The following is a 26008-nucleotide window of genomic DNA, read 5'->3' as shown; positions in this document are numbered from 1 at the left end:
ATTTTAACCTTCTAGCCAGTCAGCTTGTGACTGTTATTCTGTCTACTTTTAACAACCATATACTCCTTTCCTTAAGCAGCTGTCTGAGCATTTGAAAATGAAGATTTTTTTTCTCTTAGGAAAGCAAGGAAAGGCTATTTTAAATAAATAAATAAAATCTTTAAATGCTGTCAATTAGCAATTTCAACTGACAGAAACAGTGGGCCTGATATTCAAAGGATTTATGCTCCTCTAGCTTTGGGCCCCTTTTACAAAGCGGCGGTAAGCCCAACGCGGGCTTACAGCTCGCTAAAAAGGACTGGAGCAGTCCAGCGGTAGTTCCCACCCCCAGCGCACTGTCATCTAGCGCTACAAAAATATATTTATTTTTGTAGCACCGGTATGTACCCAGTGGTAATCAGGCAGTGCTGCATGCTGCCTGGTTACCTCAATGGGTGGCGGTAAGGGCTCCATCCCCCCCCCCCCCCCCCCCAAAATGTCTGCGCGGTAAGTGCTTCACTTGCCATACGCCCATTCCCTTAAAAAAATTAAGACTGCGGTGAAAGGGGGCTTTGGAACGTGGCAATAACATGCGCCGACGCCAGCACAGGCCCCCCTTTTGCCGCAGCTTGGTAAAAAGGGCCCTTTGAGAGTTAAACTCAAATTGCCTCTTTGAAAATTTACTAGGACTGAGTGCATAAAGTTTTACTCAAAAGTTCACTAAATTCTAAAATTTAGGAACATAAAAAGTAGGTGACAACACAGGTAGATTTAGGGTGAGAAAAAGAAGTTAGGAGCTTAGCATTGATTTTCAGTACTAGGTTAATAAATTAGGCTCAAATCTAGGTAAACGAATGGCAGCCCTAAATTTATAAGCATAAAACGTATGCTCCTAAATTAAGATGCATTTTCTGGGAAGTTATACTCCTAAGGGGCCCTTTAAGAAAGGTGTGGTAGGGGTGCTGCACGCCATCGGCCCGGCGGTAGTTTCGAAGTTGGCGTGTGCAGTTTCCCATGGTAGAAAATAATTTCTATTTTCTACTACAGGGCATTCCCGGCGTTAAGCAGTGGCGGAGCACTGCACTATTAACACAGGGTTAGCTTGTGAGCCCTTACCACCTCCTAAATAGGTAGCAGTAAGGGTGCAGGCAGTAAACGGCAACATGCTAATTAATTTTGTTTTGGTAAATGACAACAGATCACAAATGGAGAAACAAAACTCATTCCAAAAGTACAAGTAGGGGACACTCGAGGAAGTTACATGGAAATACTTTTTAAAACAAATAGGAGGAAACATTTTTTCACTAAAATGAATAGTTAAGTTCTGGAACTCTTTGCCGGAGGAGGTGGTAACAGCGGTTAGCGTATCTGGTTTTAAAACAGGCTTTGGACAAATTCCTGGAGGAAAAGTCCATAGTTTGCTATTGAGACAGACATGGGAAGCAACTGCTTGCCCTGGGATTTGTAGTATGGAGTATTGCCATGATTTGGGTTTCTGCCAGGTACTTGTGACCTGGCTTGGACACTGTTTGGAAAACAGGATGCTGGGCTAGATGGACCATTGGTCTGACCCAGTATGGCTACTCTTATGTTCTTATGAAAACATTCAAATAGGTTATCATTCTGATGAAAAACTCCTTGTTCCAAAAACCTTCCCTTCCAGTCCTCCTATGCTTAAGCCCTTTACATAATATGAATGAAGAGAGCCTAATAGAACCATATGTTGCTTCTGTACAATAACCCCTTACCTCGCCATCCTCCCCTTTTGCTGTTCTCTGACCTTTTCCAATCATCTCACCCCCTGCAAAGCGAATATATTTGTCCATACAGGATCTATTTCCAAGTAAACTGAGTTTATTTACAAATTTACAGAATTATCGTCTAGGGAGAGCAGGGTGATCCTTCTGTGCTAATTTTAATATTAGTGTATGATCATTTACTGCCCCAGTTTTAAAAAAAACAAAAAACGCTCTTTTCTTGCTGTAGTAAAGAGTGGCCCAGTGCACGCCAATTTCGCACACCAAAACTAGCGCATGGCTTAGTTTAGCTGAAAACGGCGCAAATATAGACACTACTATGGCATCTAACAAATCCGTGCAGAACTAAGCGTATTCTATAAAATTTAGGCATAGTGTATAGAATATGCTTAGTCGATACCATAGTGCCTAAATCTACACGCAGCCATTTACACCAATAAAAACCTGGTGTAAATCCCTGCGATTGATTTAGTTGCATTGACCCCATATTCTGTAATTAATGTGCAGAAATTTTGGAATGCCCATGAAACACCAATAAACACACCCCTTTTAAGCTACGAACATTTATTTTGAACTGCGCGCTTTGCAATTTAGGTGCAGTGCCAATTAATGCTCATTATTGCTTAAGTGCTGGTAAAAATGCTGATTATTTTCTTACTGCAATTAAGTTATGCATGTATCTCCATGCAGAATCTAGGCACCGTGTATAGAATCTGGCGGTTAGCGTTTTCTGAATATTGGCCCACTATTAATAAATGGAAATGATCTTTTTTTGTTACGTACTTCTCTTTCAGAAATGGTATTTCCTTTCTCCTTCTATAAAATTATTTGTAAAACCACGCTGCTGTGCTTTCACAAAGTAACAGTTTATTTATAATGACATTTGTATCTCGCATTATCCCAAACAGAGTTCAAGTTCCATGTGGCTTCTAATCCAATTTAGTACATACATATTATAGTTATAAATATGAATGGCCATATTAAACTTTAGGTTATTTTATGAATTATTTTACAAGGTTGTATTGTGTATCAAACATCAAATTATAAGCGGTTATACAGGATAAAGTTTGAAACAGCATTTTGCATAAAAGTGGTCATTCCTGTCTTCCATTATATTGTTGCAGGAATTTCTTGAAAAGTTCTTAATAATTTCTGAAAGCAACTGTAATCCTGTACAGATCTAACAGCCCTTAGAAGAAGATTCCACCAATTAGTACATTGATAGGAGAAGTCAGAAGAGAGGCCTGTTTTGTAAACAATCTTTTTACAATTAGGGTAACGGAGAAATAGGAATTCTCTGGATCCAGGGATGGAATTACGCATAGGGAAGTCAATCAAAGGGAGCATATAATCAGAGGCCATACCATGGATAATTTGGAATGCAAAGACACATAATTTGAAGGTAATCCTGGCTTTGATCGGAAGCCAATGTAATGAGTAAAGGAGTAATGATGTCTTGTTAAATCGTGAGACGTTACGTACAAGTTCTGGGCAGTTTGTAGTTTCTTTATGACCCTATCCTTGCATCCTACATACACTGCATTACAATAATCAAATTGGAATAGTACTAGGGTTTGGGCTAATTTCCTGAAAATTTTTGAGAAAAGAGGTCTAATTCTTTTCAGCCTCCACAAAGTTTTAAAGACTTTTGTTATCACTAGAGATACTTGCAGATCAAAAGAAAGGTGCTAGAAGTTTCATGTTCTGTTCGTGTGGGAACCAGTGACATAGCTACATGGGGGCCTGGGCCTGGGCCCCCCCCCTCCCCCAAATTTGCTATGGGCCTCTGGTTTGGCTGGTAGGGGTCCCCAACCCCTGCCAGCTGAAGCTTTCGTCTGGCACGCTCGTTTCAATGGAATTCAGCATGCGCGCATGCTCAGTTTCACTAAAAGGAGTGTGCCGGACTGTGAGTGGGAGAGAGAGCAGGGCAGACAATGTGGCGGTAGCGCCGAAGAACAGCGCTGGATGAAGGCTTCAGCTGGTGGGGGTTGGTGAGCCCCGCCAGCCAAGATATGTACAGTGATAGCAGTGGGTGGGGAACGGCAGGGTGGCGGACCAAAATGTGCCCCCTACTTTGGGCTCTGGTCCCCTCCCATCTTGAGGTCTGCCTACGCCCCTTGTGAGAACTTACATTGATCTATAACAAATTAAATCTAATAATCCATAAACAAACTCAAGGCAAAATCTGGAAAGTTGAGAAAAAGTGCAGATGATAGAACTGCCTGAAACCTGGCCAGATAAGCAAAACAGAACCCCAGCTGACAGCGGTCCAGAATACAGTGTTCATTAAACAATGAACTGAACGAGTTGTCAGAATTAAACCTTTTCTGTGATCAATCACAAAGTTCTTGTTTAAAGTATGCAAAAGAAAAACCCTGATGAACCCGAAACATTTTAGAACAAAGTACTTTGGATTGATGAAACAAAAATTGAACTGTTTGGTGACAAGCACACATGATATATTTGGAAGAAAAAGAGTGACGCATTTACCACAGCACTCCCCTACATGTACATATATTTTCTTTTGGGATACTGTGCAAGGAGAATATTTATTTGTTGCATTTGTATCCCACATTTTCCCACCTATTTGCAGGCTCAAATATACATTGAGATAAATTATTTAATCATAAACTAATTATGCATTCACTTGCTCTGGCTGTGTCAGGAATGTCCTCTCTCTTATCTTCTGGCCAGCAGGCTGTCTTTCCCTTGTGCTTGAGAATGCTCTCTCGTGGTTGCTTGGATGAGTTCGTTCGCTGTTTTTTTTTTTTTTTTTTAAGACAGTTCGTTCTTTTTGCTTCCTTAGCAAAATGGAGCATTTTCAGTTTTTATTTTCCTTTGTCTTGGGTTTCTTTTTTTAAAAATATTCTCTTAATTGCAAGGTTGCAATATGATGACCTCGTCCCTCAACAGACCATTGATTATGAGAGCCAGTAGGATAAGAGCCTACCAACACTTTCTTAAGGATAGCAGTAATGGGGAGTGGTATGCAAGATTGGTTTTTGAATGGTTTTCAGTTGCATCAGTAGTCTAAAGTTATATATTCCATTTAATCAACAGACTGGTGATGCTTCAATTATGTATTCATTTGAATCAGCTACTAGAAGTTCTGGATGCCATTTAACCTGCAGAAAGGTGCTGTCCTCCACCTAAAGAACAAGGCCAGCTTTCAAAAAAAAAAATACGCTGAGTAGACCCAAAGTACACTATCTGCTTCTTGGAGCTTAGTATAACTAACAAGTTTCTGCAGTATTCAGAATATCATCCTAGAGAAAGAAGAATGGATTTAATAAAATATCAACATGCCTTCTAGAATAATGTCATAGTCAGTAAGGAAATTGAAGCTGAAAAGACATTATTTTATTTCAGCAAGACAATCCAAAACACACCTCAAACATCAACCACACAAGTATTTACAGGAAAGAAAGAAGAAGGTTTTGAAACAGCCTTCATATTTCCTCAACTTGATTATTATTATTGAAAACTTGTGGGTAGATACCAAACATGCAGTGCATGCAAAGAGATCTAAGAATATCTCTGAGCTCGAATAGTAAAAATTCCAAAAGCAAAACTAGAAAGACTAAACTGGCTACAGGAAATGTTTGAAACCTGTTATTTCTGCCAAAGGAGGTATTGCAAAGTACTGACTGGACAGGCATCCAAACTTTTGCATCTGCCATATTTACTAATTATGAATTAAAATTTGCAGAAAGCTGTCATGCTTGACTTTGCATTCAGGGATTGCGTCAGCTTGTTCATGTAGGGATTCAATGAAAACATACAATTTATCCAGAGGAGCCTAAATATTTGCACAGCTGCACACCAGGTATGACCGAACCTGTACCTATACAACTCCAAAATAATCCTCTTCTAATAAATTTGTCAACTTTTTAATTCAATCAAATGCATCAAGGTTTATCAATTTTTAATGTTTGATTTTATTGGAAGAGGATTATTTTGGAGTTTAAATTGTCCTCGGTAGTCCCCTGTTCCTGACAACCTGAAATCAGCTGATAGTAGGCAAGTGCTAGGGCATCTCATTACTTGAGATGTAAGTGAGCTAACATGCCACCCAAAGAGAACCCTTTAATGTTTAGATGGGATAAGAGAAGAAGTTAGAGTGACTCAAGATGTCAGACTGCCTTCCAGAAATAGCTGTAAAGGTTCTCTAGCACTGGTCTTTTTTTTTCTCCTCCTTGGCACATGCAAACCAGAACACTCCCTTGAGAGAAGACCTAATAATGGCACTGCTGCTCACAAAAGTCACACATACATGCCCATTTCAGTGTGCCTAGTATGTCCTGTGTATGTTTCCTAGCTAGTTAGTAGTTTTGATTAGGGCAAGAGCAAAAAAAGAAAAAACAACTTTGGACAGCTGCAGAATCAGGATTCTTCGATTACTCCCTGTATGTATAGTGCTAAAAGGACATAGTGGTATCTAGCCCTCAAAAGGAGAAACCAATTTTGGAAGTAACAGTTGTCTTTTCCATGGTTTTGCACACATGAAGGGAACTAAATTTCTTTTCCTACAGGTTCTCCCACGAGTGTATTCTCATTGTGGCTTCCACAATAGGCTCCAGCGGGAGTTAGTGACAATGTGATAGCAAACCTTGGACTAATTCAGTCATTTTCTCAGCAAAGTTAATTGCCCTCAAAAGGAGAAAACAACGCGATATTTGAGCACATAATTTCGGTAGTGTTTCAAGCTAGCTGAATTTTGAGTAAGCTAGGTAGAAAAGCCTCTTTAAAAAAAACAAAACAAAAATAAAATTGTGAAAATAATGTAACATATTGTTTTTTTGGTATTTATTTTATATTTATTTTTACATGTACAAAAGATAATAGACTTGAGATGCAAAAACTTGAACTTTTGATTGTTATTTAAGAATATTGTGTGTTTACAAAAGAATTTTGAGCTAGGTTCGAACTAATGTGAATTACTGTGCAACTTTTAGCCACAGAATCTGCCCATACCACCACACAAACCTGTAATAGAAAGATGTCTCCTATAAAGCAGATATGCCTATAGCACAGAGACACCTCTCCGCTAAACCAGGCACATTTATAACAGATGAGATTAGGTAACCTTCTCCTCGCAGCCTGTGGTCAAAGGATACCCGGTAAGACATTTGGAGACAGCCCTCTCATATGAACATAAACTAGCAGTTAGTAATGGATGTTCTAGATTACCATGTCTTAATACTGCCTGATATTTTAAAAGTACACTCCTTGTGGGTAAGGGGGGTTGCCACCAAATACTGTATAATATAATAATTAAAGAATAAAACAGAAAACAAAAATTCTTTTTTTGTTGCAGAAATGCAAGTTAAATAAATTGCCTATGTATAAAGTTTCTTTACTATTTTTTTGTAGCGTGGATCTGTGCACTATTAATAAAAGAGGGATAAGAGCCTATTTTTGCACTCAGTGTCTCCTTTCTGCATCTCATACTAAAAAAGGCATGTTGACTGTATGCTACCAGGAACAAACAGCAGAGAAGCTTCAAACCTCACAGATGCGTGTACAACCAAAAGTCAGGCAGGAAGCAGCAAAATAAATAAATAAAAAGGAGGAAACCAAAGCTCATCCAATGAATCAGGTGTTTTATTGCCTCAGAAATAATGTAAGCCAAATGTCGAAAGGCTCGACATGGCCATGTTTCGGCAGACAGGTGAGGCTGAGAAAGTATAACCGCTCTACACATCCCACTCTAATGTGCATTATATTTGTACCTGTTCACAGTTTACACAATAGTTTATGTGGTCAATAAGATAAGGCTCTTGACGAAGGCATGTCTGCTGAAACACAGCAGTGTCGAGCCTTTTGACATTTGGCTTACATTATTTCTGAGGCAAAGATCTGATTCATTGGATGAGCTTTGACTTTGCTTCCTCACTCCTTACTGTTGGCTGACAGGATGCTACCAGCCATTTTGACTAAAGATTAGTATGTGCTAATGGACATTAGCATGCACCAAATACAACGTTACTCATTTTAATCCTGTGAGTCAGGCAGCACTTAGCACAAGCTGTCTGTTCACGAATGCCAAGCTTTATATTTGTACTTTTAAAAGTCCTCATTTCAGTCGGTGAAAAAAAGCTATGACTTAGAAAATCTTTTCTCAACCCAGTTTGATTTTATGTTGTCATGGATTCTTATGGGAACAGAGAGTTGAATACAGAGTAGGCTAGATGTGCAGAGGGAAGGCCCCGGCAGCCTGTCTTAATGGCTAAATTGTTATATTATATACACACACATACACGGAGGGAAAAAAATTACACAGATACACACACACACGGCCATGGGGAAGGGGGGATGGAGAAAGAGGGCTAAATTTACCAATGGGGGTCTGGGGTGAAAAACATGAGAATCATCAATATGCTGTGATAATTAGTGAAATACTAAATTCTCTGAGGACAAGTAGGCTGGGTTGATGTCCGCGTCGGCCCGGGAACCAGCATTTTGCAAGCAAAATATTAAAAAAAAAACCTTGCCAGAGTGTTCTGATGCACTTGCAGTGTGCACTGCGCATGCACGGACCGATTTCCTGCCTGTCGCGTGAATACATTCCTCAGTTATTTATTCTCCGTATTGAGGTGCGGTTGAGTTTTTTCTCCACTCCTCTCAGGCCCGGGAAAGAGTCTCATCCGTTTTGTGGCTTTTGCTTATTTTTTTTCTTTTATTAATAGAAATTTACACTTAAAAAACCCCACAAACTTCCCGCAGTTCTCTTTATTTTTTGCCCTTTTAAAGTTTCCTTTGTTTTTCGACGCGGCCAGCTTGGGCCACACGGTCGGGTTGTTCCCTTCTTTACGTGCCCTTTTTTTTTTTAATTTAACAGGCACTGTCGTGTCTTTTAATTTCTCCGAAGCTGTTTTTCCTTCCATGTCATCGAAGGCACCCAGCGGCTTCAAACGTTGTACTCGGTGAAACCGGACCATCTCAGGTACCGATACCCACGCCTGGTGTATCCAGTGCCTTTGGCCTGACCATAGCCCAGCCACTTGTAGTCTGTGTCTTCGCACGAAGAAACAGACTCAAGTGTTTGCCTTGCCTCACCCTATGCCTGGAACAGTCTTCCTGAATCCCTACGCCAAGCCCCCTCCCTACCCATCTTCAAATCCTTGCTTAAAGCTCACCTCTTCAATGCTGCTTTCGGAACCTAACCTTTCGAACATATAGGTTGCCCCAATCTGTCTGACCTTTCAGATTAACTGTACATTTGTCTTTTAGATTGTAAGCTCTTCGAGCAGGGACTGTCCTTCCATGTTAAATTGTACAGCGCTGCAGAAATGTTAAGTAGTAGTAGTAGTAGTAGTAAGTGTCTCGAGAAGCCCAACGAGAGAAGCTTTTTGGTGCTCGGTCCGGTCTTTCGATGTCGACTTCAGTACAGAGGTCGGCGGCGTCGACATCGAGGGACGCATCGACGTTGGGAGCGAAGGTAATGGCTGCGGAACGACCAACTATTGCTGGAAGCAGTGAGGCATCTAGTGGGTCTACACCTGTCTCGAGGCCTCCTGTTATGCAGGCCCCCGGGACCGACGTTTGTGGGACCCGGCCCCGAGGAGACATGAGGATTCCACATATTCCTCATCAGTACCGAGGAGTCTCAATGACGGGCGTTGAGCAAAGGCGAAGAAGCACCGTCATCGTTCTCCTTTGACACACGGTGCCAAGAGCTCCGGGGCGTCAAGGGATTCGGCACCCAAGAAGCGTCGGTGCCGAGAAGATCGATCTCCCTCTATTTAGGAGGTGCAGATGAGTCTGTCTAGCAGCCCGGTACCTGCTCCCGAGCCTTGACAGATTCTGCCACTGGCTCGTTTACTGATCCTGCAGCCTTGTCCGACGGCGGCTCTCGACGAGTGCATCAGGGCCCTGCTTCCAGAGCTGCTGGAAGGGTTGCTGCGCCAGTCTGCTTTGGTGTCGGGGGTACTTGTGCCTTCCGTACCGTCTGCTGCAGCTGTATCTGGCCTGTCGCCTGTCTTGAGGTCCCCGACCTTGGTGCCGCCTGCAGCATCAGTGTCTGCTGCCACCCAGGTCAACTCCCCTTCAACGTCGGTGGAGGAAGCTTCACCGGAGTCCAGGCGGGCGTCGACTTCTCAGCACCGCCATCGAGGTCGTCGTTCTTCGGCATCGAGGCAGGCTCAGTTTCGGACTCCTCTGAGAGATGTATTGTCCGATACTGAAGATGAGCGTTCGTGGGAGGAAGAGGAGGATCCCAGGTACTTTTCTTCTGATGAGTCCTATGGGATTCCTTCTGAACCCTCCCTTCCACCAGAAAGGAGACTATCTCCACAGGAGAGTCTATCCCTTTACCTCCTTTGTCCGGGAAATGGCTGCGGCTATTCCCTTCTCTATGGAGGTTGAGGATGAGCCCAGGGCTGAGATGCTCGAGGTCCTGGATGATCCTTCTCCGCCTAGAGAGGCTGCAACGGCTCCTTTGCATAATGTACTGAAGGAAGTCTTTATGCGGAACTGCTCGTTCCCTCTGTCTAATCCCGTGATCATGAAAAGGACTGAATCCCAATATCGGATCCACGGGGAGCCTGGATTGATGAGGTCTCAGCTACCTCACAATTCCATGGTGGTGGACTTCGCTCTCAAAAGAGCCAAGAGTACTAGGGACTATGCGTCGACACCCCCAGGCAGAAAATCTAGAACCTTGGACTCTTTTGGGAGAAAGGCGTATCAGGTCACTATGCTCGCTGCCAAGATCCAAACATACCAGCTCTTTACGAGCATCCACTTGTGGAACTTGGTGAGGCAATTGTCTAGCTTGGTTGATGCACTCCTTCCGGAGCAAGCGGAGCCTTTTCGCCAGGTAGTCAGGCAGCAGAAGGCATGTCGAAAATTCCTGGCCAGGGGTACTTTTGATGTAGCGTCCAGGATCGCTGCTCAAGGTATAGTGATGCGCAGACTCTCAAGGCAACGTGTCTCTGACCTGGATCATTCGGTCCAGCAGTGGATGGCGGGTATTCCTTGCCGGGGGGATAACTTTTTTGGTGAGAAAGTAGAGGATCTGGTTGACCAGCTCAAGAAGCACAATGATGCTATGGATTCTCTCTCCCGCCAGGCATATTCTGCTACTACCTCCTCATCTAGGAGGTTTTTTGGAGGGAAGAGAAGTGCTCCCTATTCCTATGCTAGGCGTAGGTACACTCCTGCTTCTCGGCAGCCTGTCCAGGCTCAGTCCCAGCACGCTCGTTCTCGTCAACAGTGTGCGCCTAAGGCCTTTGCGGCTCCCCGGTTTTCAAAACTGGAAGCACAAGAGTATGCTTCCAGGCCATAGAAACATCACCCATGGATAGGCTACTATACATAAGTAAATCCAAAAGAATCGGATCATGCTGGGTGATCCAAAACCACACTGAAGGGACAGGGTCCAGAGAAGACGTAGTGACTCATATTAAGAGTACTAAGTTCATCAAAGAGGTTAGGGTGGCCAGACTGAAAGCTCACCAAAAGTTCAAAAACCATATGGGAGCAGTAGAGGAACCCCCCCCCCCCAAAAGCACCCAAAACTTTATTTTTAAAAAGTGTCCACTAAAACACCTTATAGTTTCTACTGATGCTCCTTTTATATAAGTAAATGCCTACTTACTCCATTAATGAGTCCTAATACTGGGTATACCTTATTTGAAAGACACCATATGAGGGCTCATTTTCAAAGCACTTAGACTCATAAAGTTCCATAGGTTACTATGGAACTTTGCAAGTCTAAGTGCTTTGAAAATTTGCCTCCATGCATTATTTAAGAATGTTATAGACCTAAGGTAATGTCTTTTCCCTCGGCTCTATCTACATATTGACCCTCAATATCTCTGAATCTTGTAATTTCATCTCTGGCAAATATATTTGCAAAGTGAGGTGACAAGACTTTTTTTCATTCATCTTTTGACATGCATTATTTTGTTATCTTGATTTCTTTATTTCCCAGCTTTACACAGTATTATATTTTCTGTTCCTCTTTTTGTGATCTTCTGTATGTTGTGAAGGATAACTTTTTTTCACCTTTATTTCTGCAGTCATATCTTTGAAGAACCATATTGGTTCTCTTTACTTTCTTTATAGAAAGATCTGTTGTCCCTTTTATAGCCTCTTTCAGTTTAACCCAGTCTTTCCGCTTCCTTTATCTCCTTCCACCCTGCCGGCTACTCCTTCAAGTACATTGAAGCTGAATGGTTGAGGCATTCTTCATTAATGTTAGTATTTATTTATTTGGTACACTTGTATCCCATATTTTCCCAGTTTGTGCAGGCTCAATGTGGCTAACAAAGTGACAAGAAATTACAAAGTACAGCAGGATAAAATAGTTATATAAAAATTAAAGACAATAGCATAAGCAGCTTAATAAAAGAATACGGATGGGAATACAGGAGCAACAAGAGGGAAACGGACATAAGGCCATATGCGGGTAATCAAACCAAACGGAAATAGGGGATTATAGAGTATTGTGGTCTTTGGGATATGCCTTACTAAACAGATAAGTTTTTAGTAATTTTCTTAAATGTTTGGTGATCCAATGTCTCTTTCAGTAGTCTCGGCAAAGCATTCCAGGTTGATGAAGGAAAAGGAAGAAGCGTAGATTGACTTATTGCATCAGTACATCAATGACGTGTTCATGCTTTGGTCTGGTATTGAATCTGAACTGGTTGGTTTAATTCTTACTCGAGTGCCATTCAGTCTGATATGTATTTTAGTGCTAGTCGTTTTGTGGATGTACAGATTAATTGCATTGATAATCATTTTTATTCTCTGTGTTCTCAAACTACTGATCACAATATCTTTTTATGATACGATATCATTCAGAATTGAAAGCAAGGCATTCATTCTTGCAGTTTTTCAATATCATATATGTTCATCAAAAAAACATTAATGACCTGAACATGGAGGAAAGGAGAAACAGGGGTAACATGATACAGACATTCAAATATTTGAAAGTTATTAATACGCAAACAAACCTTTTCCAGAGAATGGAAGGCAGTAGAACTAGAGGACATGAATTCAAGTTGAAGGGGGCAGACTCAAGAGTAATGTCAGGAAGTATTTTATTCACAGAGAGGGTGGTGGATACATGGAATGCCCTCCCGCGGGTGGTGGTAGAGATGAAAACGATAATGGAATTCAAACATGCGTGGGATAAACACAAAGAAATCCTGTTTAGAAGGAATAGATCCATGGAAGCAGAGATTGGGTGGCAATGCCAATAATTGGGAAGCAAAACCAAACCGGTGCTGGGTCTATGCCTATGTCTACGGTCTACGACCTGATCATGACTGAATAGATATGGGTGGGCTTGAGCGTAAATTTTAAGGGGCTTCGACATTAGCTTCAGCACTTTTAGTACAAGAAGAGTGCTGGGCAGACTTCTACGGTCTGTGCCCTGAGAATGGCAAAGACAAATCAAACTCGAGTATACATATAAAGTATCACATACCATGTAAAATGAGTTTATGTTCTTGGGCAGACTGGATGGACCATACAGGTCTTTATCTGCTATCATTTACTATGTTACTATGATATTGTCACTGTCAAGAAAAGTATATGAGGGCATCATTCAGTGATCGAGATCTAATGCATTCATTAGTGCAATGGAATAAAGACCTAATACCTTATGTGATGCGTTATTCCCCAATGGCAATTAGAATAAGAGTGATCATTAATAAAATACTGGAAATTTTTATCATTTCACCCTGATCAGCAGAGGATATTGTTTGCCTTTAAGTAGAGGAAACAAAATTGAAAGAGTATTTGTGACCAGCAATGTTATGATCTTTTTGTATGGTTCAATAAAGGAGGGCATTTTAAATGTAGACACTGCATAATTTGTGATGTTTCTTTGAATATCAGTGCATTTAAGAATCCAGTGAATGGCCAAAAGTTATGTTTTAGAATGATATGTTACTTGTACATCATCCTATATGGTACATTGTATTTTTCATCACTGCAATAAGTTGCACTTCATAAAAACTGAGATTTGAATGACAAATATTGCTTGATAAAGAAAATTGGAAGCTCCTGTAATGCCACATTGTGTTCAGAATAATAGGTTTTAGACAAGGTGCCTGCTAATATGAGGTGGTGACTGTCACCATGCTCTTTAGGCTGGATACTGGTAAACCTAATGGATTAAGTTTCTGTAGACTGGAGAATTCTCTTTTGAATTCTGGATTAACTCGAATTGCCATCAGACAATTGTAGGACACAAACACAAAAAAGTGGATAGTGTGGCCTGGGAAAGTGACACCAACCATGGCACATTAAGAAGAGTTTAGCACAAGCTTTTCCCTTTAAGCAGCTATTTTCACTAGCTAAACAAAGCCCTCCATTGGGCTTAAGAAACAGAATGTTTTATTTGATTGCCAGAAAAACAGAAAGAATTACTATTCTCTATAAATTAAAAAAGAAAGGACCTCCGAGGAAGGACCTCAGAGGAACAACTCATCAGTAAGCAGCAGTCAGGTGAAAATATATCCATTGGTCTTAAAATACTCTTTTCCAGCACAATATTGCTTATGATATAATACTTAAAATATGATAAAACGGTCATAATAACATTTCAAAAAAGACTTCATTTGCATCTGCTCAAAAGTACTTGGGGAAAAAAAAATCCAATTTTTAAAGTTGTGGTTGCTATAGTGCTGGTTCCAAGATGATCAGTTGTTAATTTTGCACATACTCTACAGGGATGTACCTCACCCCATGCCAAGTTATGTTGTTCCGAAGAGCATCCTTCTGGAGTTCATAAGATGTAATATGTATAGGTACCCTATATAGATGTAGTGGAAAACTTTTAAATCATTCCAGAGTTACCCAATATAATTGGGACAAATTGTATATTTTCTGCCACATTTTCGTGGTCTTCGATTACTCGAGGATCTCCTCTTTCTCTATGCACTTTAACACAATCTGTCTGTGAAAGCAGGAATGTCACAGGTGATCACAATCTCTCCAATTTCCAGAGAGATGTTAGGTTCATTATCTTAAGTGTTTTTCTGGCACAGCAATATGATACACAGCTTCCAGTGGATGAGACAAGCTACCTTATTATGCATACAGCTTTTTAGCTATTAATGCCATTACACACAGTTATGAGATGCATGATAGTTTTCCAATTCAGTGGTACAAATTCAACATGTGTGTTTTACCAGTTTTCTATACTGTCTATAAACAGGGCAGGATTAAGGTGCAGGAAAATTAGCATATACCTAGGCCCAAATATTTAAGGGAGATTCAGTTCTATAATACAAGGTCTTATATTCGGCATCCTACCTGACGGTTTAGTGGGATAATAAAAACGTCTCTTCCAGTTCTGCAATTAAGAGGTTAGCATATTGGGGTGCCAGTCTGGTGCTCATAGAAGTGCTCATGATTTGAGATATCATTGTTAAAATGGAAATAATTGCAAATTAGAAGTATGTACTCACCGGAAACCATTACAAAATTAATGAAATTCATTTTGTTCAAGCTACCAATAGCACTATCTCCAGTGTTGGATTCGTCCTTTGGTCAGCCTCTACTCCTGTTTGTTTGGATTTTCTGACGTGGAGGTCTTTCCTGTTTGCTGTTCCTGTCCACAATGACCAACAGAATATGCAAAAATGGAAGAATTAGGGATTACAGAGGATGGGCAGACTGGATGGGTCATATGGCCTTTATCTGCTGTCATGTTTCTATCTAAACTGATATCCCTTTAAATAAGTACTGGCGATATTACAAAATTGTGAAACCTAAAATTTGACAAAAAAAATCATCAAGAAACTTTACAGTAGCAGCATCACTAGGCACCCACATTTATGCACGCCTTGCATGCATAAATATACAGAATATTGTCATTTTCACTTACCCCTGAAAGTGACAGTGTGACTAGGTGATAGTCTGTAATGGCACATGCTATGCCACTTAACATATAACAATAAGTGGAGCTCCCACATACAAGCTTAACTACTTTAAGATGCATGCATCCCTGCTGCATTTAAGTGATCACAGTCATGTAAGTCTACCTAGTGTTCTATAACAGAAGCTGGACACCCAGATACCGCTACAGAATAGGTTCTCACTGTGCACCATTGGGGATACTTCAATGGCAGCATCCACTTATAGAACTGCATCCCTCCCAATGTGTAATTTAGCAGATTATCTTTCTGCTAAATCAGCTGCTATCAGAAAGAAGAGGGGACCAGAGCCACTGCTGCCTACAAAGATCTGTCTGTCTTCTTCATGCCTTGTACATGGACCTTCAAGTTGGCAGAAACAATGTACGGTGCTTCATACTCTGCAGTCAGAATCACATTTGTGGGTGTTTTGAATGTATGTGTTTTACAATAAAAATGTAAGACTTGTCAAAGGCCCATAAAGCCCAGTATCCTGTTTCCAACAGTGGCCAATCCAGGTCACAAGGCACTGGCAGGATTCCAGGGTTTCCATGCTTCTTTCCACAGGTGTATTTTAATAAGTCTGTTTTTCTCCAGAAAGTTGCCCAAAGTCTTTTATTAAACTCAGCTATGCCAACTGCTCCCTCTTGCAACAAGTTCCAAAGCTTTACTATGCATTAGGAGAAAATATTTTTTTCGGTTTTAAATGTACTGTTTTGTAGATTCATGGCATTTCCCCCAGCCCTTGGATATTATGAGTAAACAATTTGCATTCCACACCACTCAGGATTTTATAGATCTCTATCATATCATCCCTCAGCAATCTGTTCTCTAAGATGAAGAGCCCCAATCTCTTTAACCTTTCTCCATAGAGAGTTTTTCTATCCCCTTTATCATTTTGGTCACCCTTGTCTGTAACTTTTCTAATTCTGCTATATATTTTTTTTGAGATGCAGCGACCAACATTAAAGGTGAATGGAGTGATACAGAGACAATATGATATCCTCTCTTGCATTGTATATTCCTTTCCAAATAACTTCCAGCATTCTCTTTTTGCTTTTTTAGCTGCAATGAACTGAACTGAACAGAACATGTCAACACTGTCCACAATGATGCCTTGATCTTATTCCTGGGCAATGTGGAATCCAACTATAATTTGGGTTGTTATTCCCAACATGTATCACTTTGCACTTTTCCACATTAGATTTCATCTGCCATTTGGATGGATCCCCTACAAAATTTCTCACAATCCGCATGTGGTTTAACAACTCTAGATCATTTGTAAATACATTAAAAAGCACCGGTCCCAGTACAGATACCTGAGGTCATCCATTTACCTTCCTCTATTGAGAAGATTGAACATTAACTTTAATCTCAGTTTTCTATCTTTTAACCCAGGGGTTCTCAACCCAGTCCTCAGTGCACACTAAGCAAGTCTGGTTTTCAAGATATCCACAGTAAATATGCCCAAGATAAATCTGCATACCATAGAGGTAATGCACACAAATCTGTACCATGCATATTCATTGTGGGTATCCTAAAAATCTGACTGTAGGTGTCCCAGTACTTTAGCAAATGCTTCCTGAAAACCCATATCCACTATATCAACTGGCTCATCTTTATGAACATATATTCACACCCTCAAAAAAAAAAAAGTAGCAGCTTGGCGAGGAAAGACTTCCCTTAGCTAAATCTGTGTTGACTTTGTCTTATTAAACCATGTTTTATCTATGTCTGCACTACTTTATTCTTTATAATAGTTTCTACCATTCTCCCAGCACTGATGTCAAGCACACAGTCAGTGGTTTCCCCATAACATTCCTGGAACCATTTTTATGTTTAAACAATTTTATCAAAGAGCAAAGGAAAAAAGGCAAGGGTAACAGCACAAAAAACAATTTTTAACATTTTCAAGTGTAATCCTATATATCAACAAGATAACTCCCCCAACTTCTCCCCAACCCCTCCTCCCCCAAAGTATACAACCACTGAATCACTAAAAATAAAGATAGAGAGCTTGGACTCTGATAGCTCTCTACCAGCCCTGATTCCTCCAGACTAGAAAACTCCCAATCTCTCTAATTGCCTCACCAACGGGCAGTACAAAAGGCAACTATCAAGAATGGACACCACCGGGATCTAGCAGATAAATACCACAGCTTCTCCAAGTTGATTAAGCACAAAACTCCTTGTTCTTAGTGCCAATGAGTAACTCTAAGGCCCCCAAACCAAATAAAAATGTAATTATGGCTTAAAGGCAAGGCGTACAGCGCAAAGTTTCAATAAAAGCAACTTGTAAAGCTTATTCTCCGAGGACATGCAGGCTGCTGTGGATCGACATCCGCGTCGGCCCAGGAAATGGAAAATTTTCACTAGCGAAATTAAAAAGTTTTGCCAGAGCCTTCTGGCGCATGCACCACGCATGCGCGGATGACTTCCCGCCCGTTCTGTTGAGTGTGCCTCCTCAGTTTTTTCTTGTCCGTGAACGAGGTGACAGGTTTTTTTTTCTGTGCTCCTCGTAAGGCCCAGGAAGAGAATCTGACGACTTCTATCATTCTTTCTTTTCTTTATTTTTTCGTCATTTTTTCTTTAAAGAAAAAAAAAACTCTGCGTAGCTATTCTTAGTTTAGCCCCCCCCCCCTTTTAAAAGTTTCCTTTGTTTTTCAACGAGGCCGGCTTTAGGGTTCTTCCTTTCTTTTTGTGCCCTTTTTTCTTTTAATAGGCACAATCACGTCTTTTGATTTCGCCGAAGCCGTTTTTCCTTCCATGTCATTGAAGACACCCAGTGGCTTCAAACGTTGTATTCGGTGCAACCGGCCCATCTCAGGTACCGATACCCACGCCTGATATATCCAGTGCCTTCGACGTCAGCTCTTTTGAGAAGGGACTCTCTTTTCTTTCTTCATGTTCAATTGTAAAGTGCTGCATACGACTGGTAGCGCTATAGAAATGATTTATAGTAGTAGTAGCAGCAGCATCGACATCGGAAGTAGAAGTAATGGCTGCTGAGAGACCAACTCGCGCTGGGAGCAGTGAGGCGTCGAGTGGGTCTCGAGGCCTGCTGTTATGCAGGCCCCCCGGGACCAACTTTCGTCGGACCAGGCCCCAAGGAGACGTGAGGATTCCATGTCCTCCTCATCGGTACCGAGGAGTCTCGATGACAGGCATCCAGCAAAGGTGAAGAAGCACCGTCATCATTCTCCTTCGACGCACGGTACCGGGAACTCCAGGGCGTCAAGAGAGTCGGGACCTGAGAAGCGTCGGCGCCGAGAGGATCGCTCCCCCTCGATACAGGTGCCGATGCGTCGGTCTCCTAGCAGCCTGATGCCTGCTCCCGAGCCTCCACAGATTGACAACGCCTGTTCCACCAACCCCGCAGCCTTTTCCAATGGCGGCTCTCGACGAGCGCATCTGGGCCTGTTTCCAGAACTTCTGGAGGGACTGATACATCAGTCTGCTTCGGTGTTGGGGGTGCTTGCGCCTTCTGTACCATCTGCTGCAGCTGTGTCTGGCCCTTCTCCTGCGGTGAGGTCTCTGACTGCGGTGAAGGGAGCTTCGCCACAGTCGGACTGGGTGAGGGGGGAGGGGACAGACAGCACAGGGGAAGGGAGAGAGGGCAGAGGGCAGGGACACACACACTCCCACATGCACACTCTGAAGAAAACCTTGCTAGCCCCCGTTTCATTTGCATCAGAAACGGGGCTTTTTTTACTAGTATTATATACAGTATAAGAATGGTGCACCTACAGTTACCAACGTTTTGAAAGAGAAACTTGACAATGCCCTGCTCTACCTCAGTTCTGATCCTTGATGTACCCTATCCTGCCCCTAACAGATAACTGCAGTGAAGGCAGCAGTAAAGGATCAGTGGTTGCAGGCCACAGTGAGGGCTGGGAGGGGGTACTACAGTAGGCTGCATCTTTTAGCCCCCATTGAGCCGTAGCTTTCTCTGCAGACCCTTAATATTAAATGCAAAACATATATTCGGCAATCACAGGTCCTCTTGGGATCTCCCACAACTGGTACAGAGCAGAGGCAGCACATTTCCCTATAAAACTTACTGAGATTGAATTTAGAAACAATTTTGCATTGTATCAGGCATATTGTGAAATAATAAAACTTCATTCAGGACCTAGAGCAGACCTCTAGGTCTGGCGTAACTTTCCAAACTTATATAGCAAGGACCCTACTCAGGAAAAGGCAGTACTGTAAATATGCAGAGGGCCCTAGATCATCAGTATACCTCCTGAGAAAACTGAACAAGCCAGATTAATACCTATCCTTACACAGAAACTCCATGGTCATTTTCAGCTGAAACCGAAAATATGGCCAAAAACTGAAAATAACCTTTCGGCCGAAACAGAAACCTGGCAGAGAGGAATTTGGGCTGGTGTCTTGTCATAACTGAAACCAAAATTCAGTTGGCTTCCAGGCTAGATACAAGGGTGAAGGATCATCTTGGCATCAGATACTCGGGCTGACCCTGCAGGTGCTGGTGGACTCTCACTTCTCCCTTCTATTAGTTGGAATATTTGTCCAAGGTCAAGAATAGAGAGACTGACTGTGTACCGCAGGGGTCTGTCCTTAGGCTGGCTCTTTTTAACATCTTTGTGAGTGATATTACAGAAGGGCAATCTGGTAAGGTTTGTCTCTTTGTAGATGATACCAAACTCGGTATTAGGGTGGACATCCCGGAAGGTGTGGATAACACGAGGAAGGATCTGGCGAAGCAGAGAGAGAGAGAGAGAAATGTTATCTAATAATAAATAAGGACCAACACTAGAATGAATCAACATATACATAGTTTATACAAGCACTATAACAGAGTGATGTTATTTTATTACTATACAACACCATAGGGTTGCACAGCAGCATGAGAAAGTAGATGTAACATTTTTCATACAGTGCCATATAGATACAGAGCTCTGTACATCTCACTTATCTGCTGGGGGATGGGAAGAAGTAAAAAAAAAAAAAAAAAATTTATTCCAGTAGTGGTGTGCAGACAGAAACTTGTAGTTTTGTGTCATTTTCCAAATTGTTTCCAGGAATGTCTGGTCGGTCTCCCCATTTATGTCATCACAGGAGCAACGTTGGGAAGAACGTGCACTATTCATGAAGAGTGTATGCTTTTTCAGAGTGGGCATTGTTGATTGCACACAAAATTCACACAACTTTTTTTTTTCTGCCCGTTTTCATTTGCTAATCACAAGAAACACTGGAAGTGCTAATATTTTCTATGTCATTTTAAATGAATTCACATCCCTCGTAGATATTTCCCTGTGCCCAAAGGTCTTACTTGATGCAATGAGGGTTAAGTGACTTGTAACAAGGGACCTCTAAGATTAGAACACTGGCTTTTCCTAGCTCTCAGTCTGCTCCTCTAATCACTAGGCTATTCCTCTACTCTGTAGTTCTTTAGAACTACACATCTCTAGAAAATTAACAGATATAGATTTTTATTTGTATAGAGCACTATGAAATTAATCATCACCACGAACAAAGGAGTAACAATGTATACAACTATGGAAAGTAAAACAATAAGCTAATACTGAATGTTCAGGTGGTAATAAAAGAAGAATCAGAAAGCTTCTTATTAATTTATTTTATTTGTATCCCGCCTTTATCCAGGATAGGGAAAAAATATATATATAAACATGCATAATCTAGAACATAAGCAACAATAAAAGCAATAATAAAAACAGATTCACACAATCAGCTAAAAAGAAACTATTATTACAATACACTTCATTCTTCCAGAAATCATACAGAATACAGCTGCAAGACTAATATACAGATTGAATAGATATACTAGTGTTTCAACTCACCTAAACAAACTGCACTGGCTTCCCATAGCAAAAAGACTGCTTGTTTAGTTTTCCAAATCTTACAGGGCTTCACCTTTGCTAGATCTGGCCCAGTCTAACAGACTGAAACAACAACTAATACTAGCATCACCATTTCAAAAGACAATTTGAAATCCGAAGATTTTCAGCTCTCTATTCCCCGTACTTGGGAGTCAAAATATGAACTCTAGCTATTCCCATCAGAACGAAAAACAGCTACCTCAGCTTCAGAAGAGGCTAAAAACCTTTCTCTTCCCAAGGAATGCTTCATAATAATTCATCAAGACTTCTTCCTAGTATCATCCATTGGATGAAGCTATCCTAGACCTGGTGCTCACAAACGGGGGACAATGTTTCTGATGTTACAGTTGGAGATCAGTTGGCATCTAGCGATCAGTACAATGTATGGAGTGAAATGCTTCTGTGTACGAAAGAAGACCGGGACTTGGGGTGATTGTGTCTGATGATCTTAAGGTCTCCAAAAAGATAGAAAAAACGATGGCTAAAGCCAGAAGGATGCTTAGATGCCTAAGGACAGGGATGACAAGCGGGGGGGGGGGGGGGGGGGGGGGGGGAGGAAAAAGAAGAGGTGATAGTGCCCTTGTACAAGTCTCTGGTGAGGCCCCATTTAGAGTACTGTGCGCAATTCTGGAGACTGCATATATAGAAGGATATAAACAGGATGGAGTCAGTCCAGAGGGCAGCTACAAAACTTGTTAAGCTGTCTCGGTCATAAAACATATAGGGCCAGGTTAGGAACCTCAACATGTATACGCTGGAAGAGAGGGGATATGATATAGACATTTAAATACCTCAGTGGCATTAATGTACAGGAAGTGAGCCTCTCTCAAATGAAGCTAAAGGTCACAAAGCTCAGATGGTGGGGAAAAGATAGCTTATGTGACATACGATCAGGCTAGAAGATGGAACAGTAATTTCTAGAAGTAAGGCATGAACTGATAGCTGATAGAAGTTAAATGTGGCTGGAATAGAAGGTAGATGATTGGTAAGTGGGATGTGCTAAGAAGGTAATTTCCTCCTTATTGTACGATTTGTACCAAAATTGTACACAAAAACAGTGAAGGTGACTCAATACAATGATCATACTGTATTGATCTGAAGAATTTACAGATCAGCAACACTGACTTGACACGACTGTGTTTCGGCCCACTGGCCTGCCTCAGGAGTTGCTAGGGTCTGAAAATGGCACGAAGCGCTTTAGATAGTGCCACATGCCTACACAAATAATGCTCTGAATCTTCAGTAGTACAAAAAGTATACATACGAGTGAGACCTATGTAAAGGGGGGCTGATTTACTTCCTCCAACCCAGGGAACTGACTTGGGAGGAAGGGCATCTCTGTTTCTTTTCTGTATTTCAGACTTGCAATGAGCCTGTGCTTCTGAGCAACTACTTTACCAGTCTAAAGAATAAATTTTCTTTTATTTCACTTCTGAGTAGTAAATATTATTTATCATGTTAATATAAGGATACCAGGGTTGTGAGTGCTTCAGCTATAATCAGCTGGGGTAGGGTGTATGTGAGCAGACCACTGAAAGGCGTGGTGGCCTGGTTCCAGTAAACTTGATAAGCTTCTGATTTAATGTTTGGATCGTATTGATATCACATTTCTAAAGTATAGAGTATTTGAATGTCATCTGCGTAAACAAATGTCTGGGCCAAAGTCAAGAAATGGGCCAGAAAAATATTGAAAAGGGTGGGCAAGAGAACGTATTCCTGAGGAACCCCAGAATGAAGTCTAAAAGCATCAGCTATAGAAATGATTTGTAGTAATAGAGTCCTGAAAAGTAACAGTATAAACTATCTTCCATTTCATCTGCTGGTAAAAAAGTCTTTCTGAGCTTCAAGAACATATTTCTCGACCTCTTTCATCTTTGCTGCCTTTTACTGGATAGTTGAGGGGTTCAATGGTTGTCTTCCTTTATTCAAAGCATAAAGAATCACACTGTATAAAAATGTTCATATCCATGTCATGTTCATTACACATCACAAAAGTCGTACTTGACTCTACTCGTTTGTGCAAGAACCTGTTAAGTCCACTCACCTGAAACCGCTAGCTACCAAATCTCGGGTTCCCATTTTCATTTTGGTATCTCTATCAACCCCATTTGACATCTCATTTTGTTGGAATTTCTCACAGATAGAAGATATTCTGAACAGCACGATATCCAATTCTGTTAAAAACTGAAAGGATTTCTTGCTTACTTTGGTCGTTTAAACCATCCACACAATGGAGCTTGCTGCTGGGCCACAGAGGTATTTGTCTGCTCTTGTCCAATCACAAATCCTTCTTCCTTCACACGTGTAATTTTTGTTACAGTTAGCTTCCAGTTGCTATCATCATGCACAATGATCACTATTTATTAGGATTTACCACATTTTTTAAGGAATTCAATGCAAATTAAGTTGACATTAACCCTTTAAATCAATTACAGCAGCAGTTAGCAGAAACAAAAATATTGTCCATGACTAGTAATTAATATATTAGGCAATTAGCCTTTCTGGATTTAGTTTCCTGTGGAGCTACTTCTTATGGACTTAATATTGCACAAAGTTAGAGGCACAATTTTGACAAAAATAAAGTCAGTAGATAATGAACTGCGCTATGAAAGAATACATCAGTAAAAAAAAAAAAAATCTCAGTTTGTCCCTAAAGTTGCTTATCAGGTTTTTGCGCAATACCATTCTTGTGTGGCGCGTTGAGCCCCTGCAAACATTTTGAAAAAGTTGGCTCCTACATAAGCACAAACATTCATGTGGTGACAAGGGACCTCCTTCGGGGAACAGCTCACGAGGAACATGAAGCAATGACTTCGAGAGCAGATAAGGCACAGTGGGAAAAGAATAAATACTGTAACCCTACGTATAATCAGATAATCTCGTACCACCAATAGCATTCTTAACCCTGGTACGACAATACCATAACAGGTCTTTGTAAGCCACATTGAACCTGCAAATAGGTGGGAAAATGTGGGATACAAGAGCAATAAATAAATATTATTATTGCAGTTCGCAGCAGTCTTTCACATTTGTTCCTTCTCTCTTACCGTAGACCTAGGTTTTTTATTAAATACCACGCCTCCGGCCACAATTAACCAAAAGACTGACAACATCTAGATCCCAAATAAACCAAGCAGAACGTTATCTTTTTCTACTTACCTCGCTTTTGGAGTGGGTTCTTTAACAATAGCAGGGCCAGGTGCAAACTAACTACAGCTGTGGCGAAAGTGACGGTTGGACATCTGCCTTTCATGATTGTGTGTTGCTTTGGTTGGGGGGGGGGGGGGTGGGGGTGTCTCGAGTTGAATGGCGGCTACTTCAGTAAGTAGCCCGTCAGTCCCTAAGCATTGATTTGACTCTAGAAGAAGCGAAGAATTTCTAGTATCGACCGGCTAACGTTAGAGTTCTGCTGCTCCTATTGGTTTAAAACGTGGTGGTGGTCGCGCGCGTCAGCTGCTGGCGCAGCTTCACGAGGACACAGGAGAGGAGGAGGAGGGGGGGGGAGGAAAGGGGTTCGTGCCCGCCGATTGGCTGCTATCGCTTCGGGGTGGGGTTAAGCGAGGCGCCGATTGTACTGAGGTGTGTAGGGTAGGCGTTGTCCTTTCCTTCTCCCTTCCCCTTTCGGGGGGGAGAGCTGCTAGGTGATTGGTAGGTGGTCGTGCTGCGGGCGGGTTTAGTTTGCTCCCGTTTCCTATGGTGGCTCGCGCTTGACTTGTGTGTGTGAGGGAGACGGTGGCGGGTGAGTGAAGGGTAGACTAAAAAGGCGGTTCTGGGGTTTTTTCCCCCCCCGTTATCTCTCCCGTTCGCTGCTATGGCGAAGAAGCCTGCGAAGGAGCAGGACGAGGTGTGGGGTCGGCGAGTACGGGAGCTGGGCTCCAGCCTCTTCAACCGCCACTGCTTTGAGTGTGAGCAGCGGGGAGTGACGTACATTGACATCACCGTGGGAAGCTTCGTGTGCACCTCCTGCTCCGGCCTCTTGTGAGTATTACTTAATAAGAGTACACCGGGGTATTAATATTCATCGCTGCACGCCTGCCTTGTGCAGCTTTGCTATGTCCTAGTGTTGCTTGTAATGGGGCTTATGTTATTCCTAGGTGTATTCCCACTTTCCCTATAACAGCAATGTAGTATTAATACTACCGTGCTGTGTCCTTTCTGTGAGCTTTTAACAGGATTGATGACACCATAAATGACCGTGGGATTAAAAAAAAACCAATTGGTCCAGCTACTGTGCTTAGCTATTCGTACCCATACTTCCGGGATCTGTCCTACTTGCTTGTTACATGAATTGATTGCTTACCTAACAAGTCCAAAAAGGAAAAAAGCAACATACTTCGTGGGTTCCTAGTGTGAGTGACCAGGTGCCTGACGTCAGAATCCCTTTTCAGAACTATGAATGTACCCCCTGTAATCACGGGTCAGGAAGCTTGGGATACTGGTGGACCCCTCATTTACCTTGATATTTGAAGTTTATGCAAAATGTAAAAAAACTGATTCTGTCATCTGTATTACAAAATAAGTACCTGAATAT

At 41.6% G+C, this 26008-nt stretch overlaps 1 long non-coding RNA gene across 2 annotated transcripts; it reads right to left on the bottom strand.

The window, feature by feature from the left end:
* Positions 1-4513: 4513 nt before the first annotated feature.
* On the bottom strand, positions 4514-24746 carry LOC115457523. 2 transcript variants are annotated; one of them, XR_003939971.1, is made up of 3 exons: positions 24637-24746; positions 15164-15306; positions 4514-4902 (listed from the first exon to the last, which is right to left on the bottom strand). It is a non-coding gene; the product is annotated as an uncharacterized LOC115457523 (long non-coding RNA). The 2 variants fall into 2 exon arrangements; XR_003939970.1 differs by having other exon boundaries at positions 4514-4885.
* Positions 24747-26008: the final 1262 nt, after the last annotated feature.

Source organism: Microcaecilia unicolor, chromosome 14, assembly GCF_901765095.1.
Source record: "Microcaecilia unicolor chromosome 14, aMicUni1.1, whole genome shotgun sequence".
Lineage (NCBI taxonomy): Eukaryota > Metazoa > Chordata > Amphibia > Gymnophiona > Siphonopidae > Microcaecilia > Microcaecilia unicolor.
This window is presented reverse-complemented; position numbering and strand designations above follow the sequence as displayed.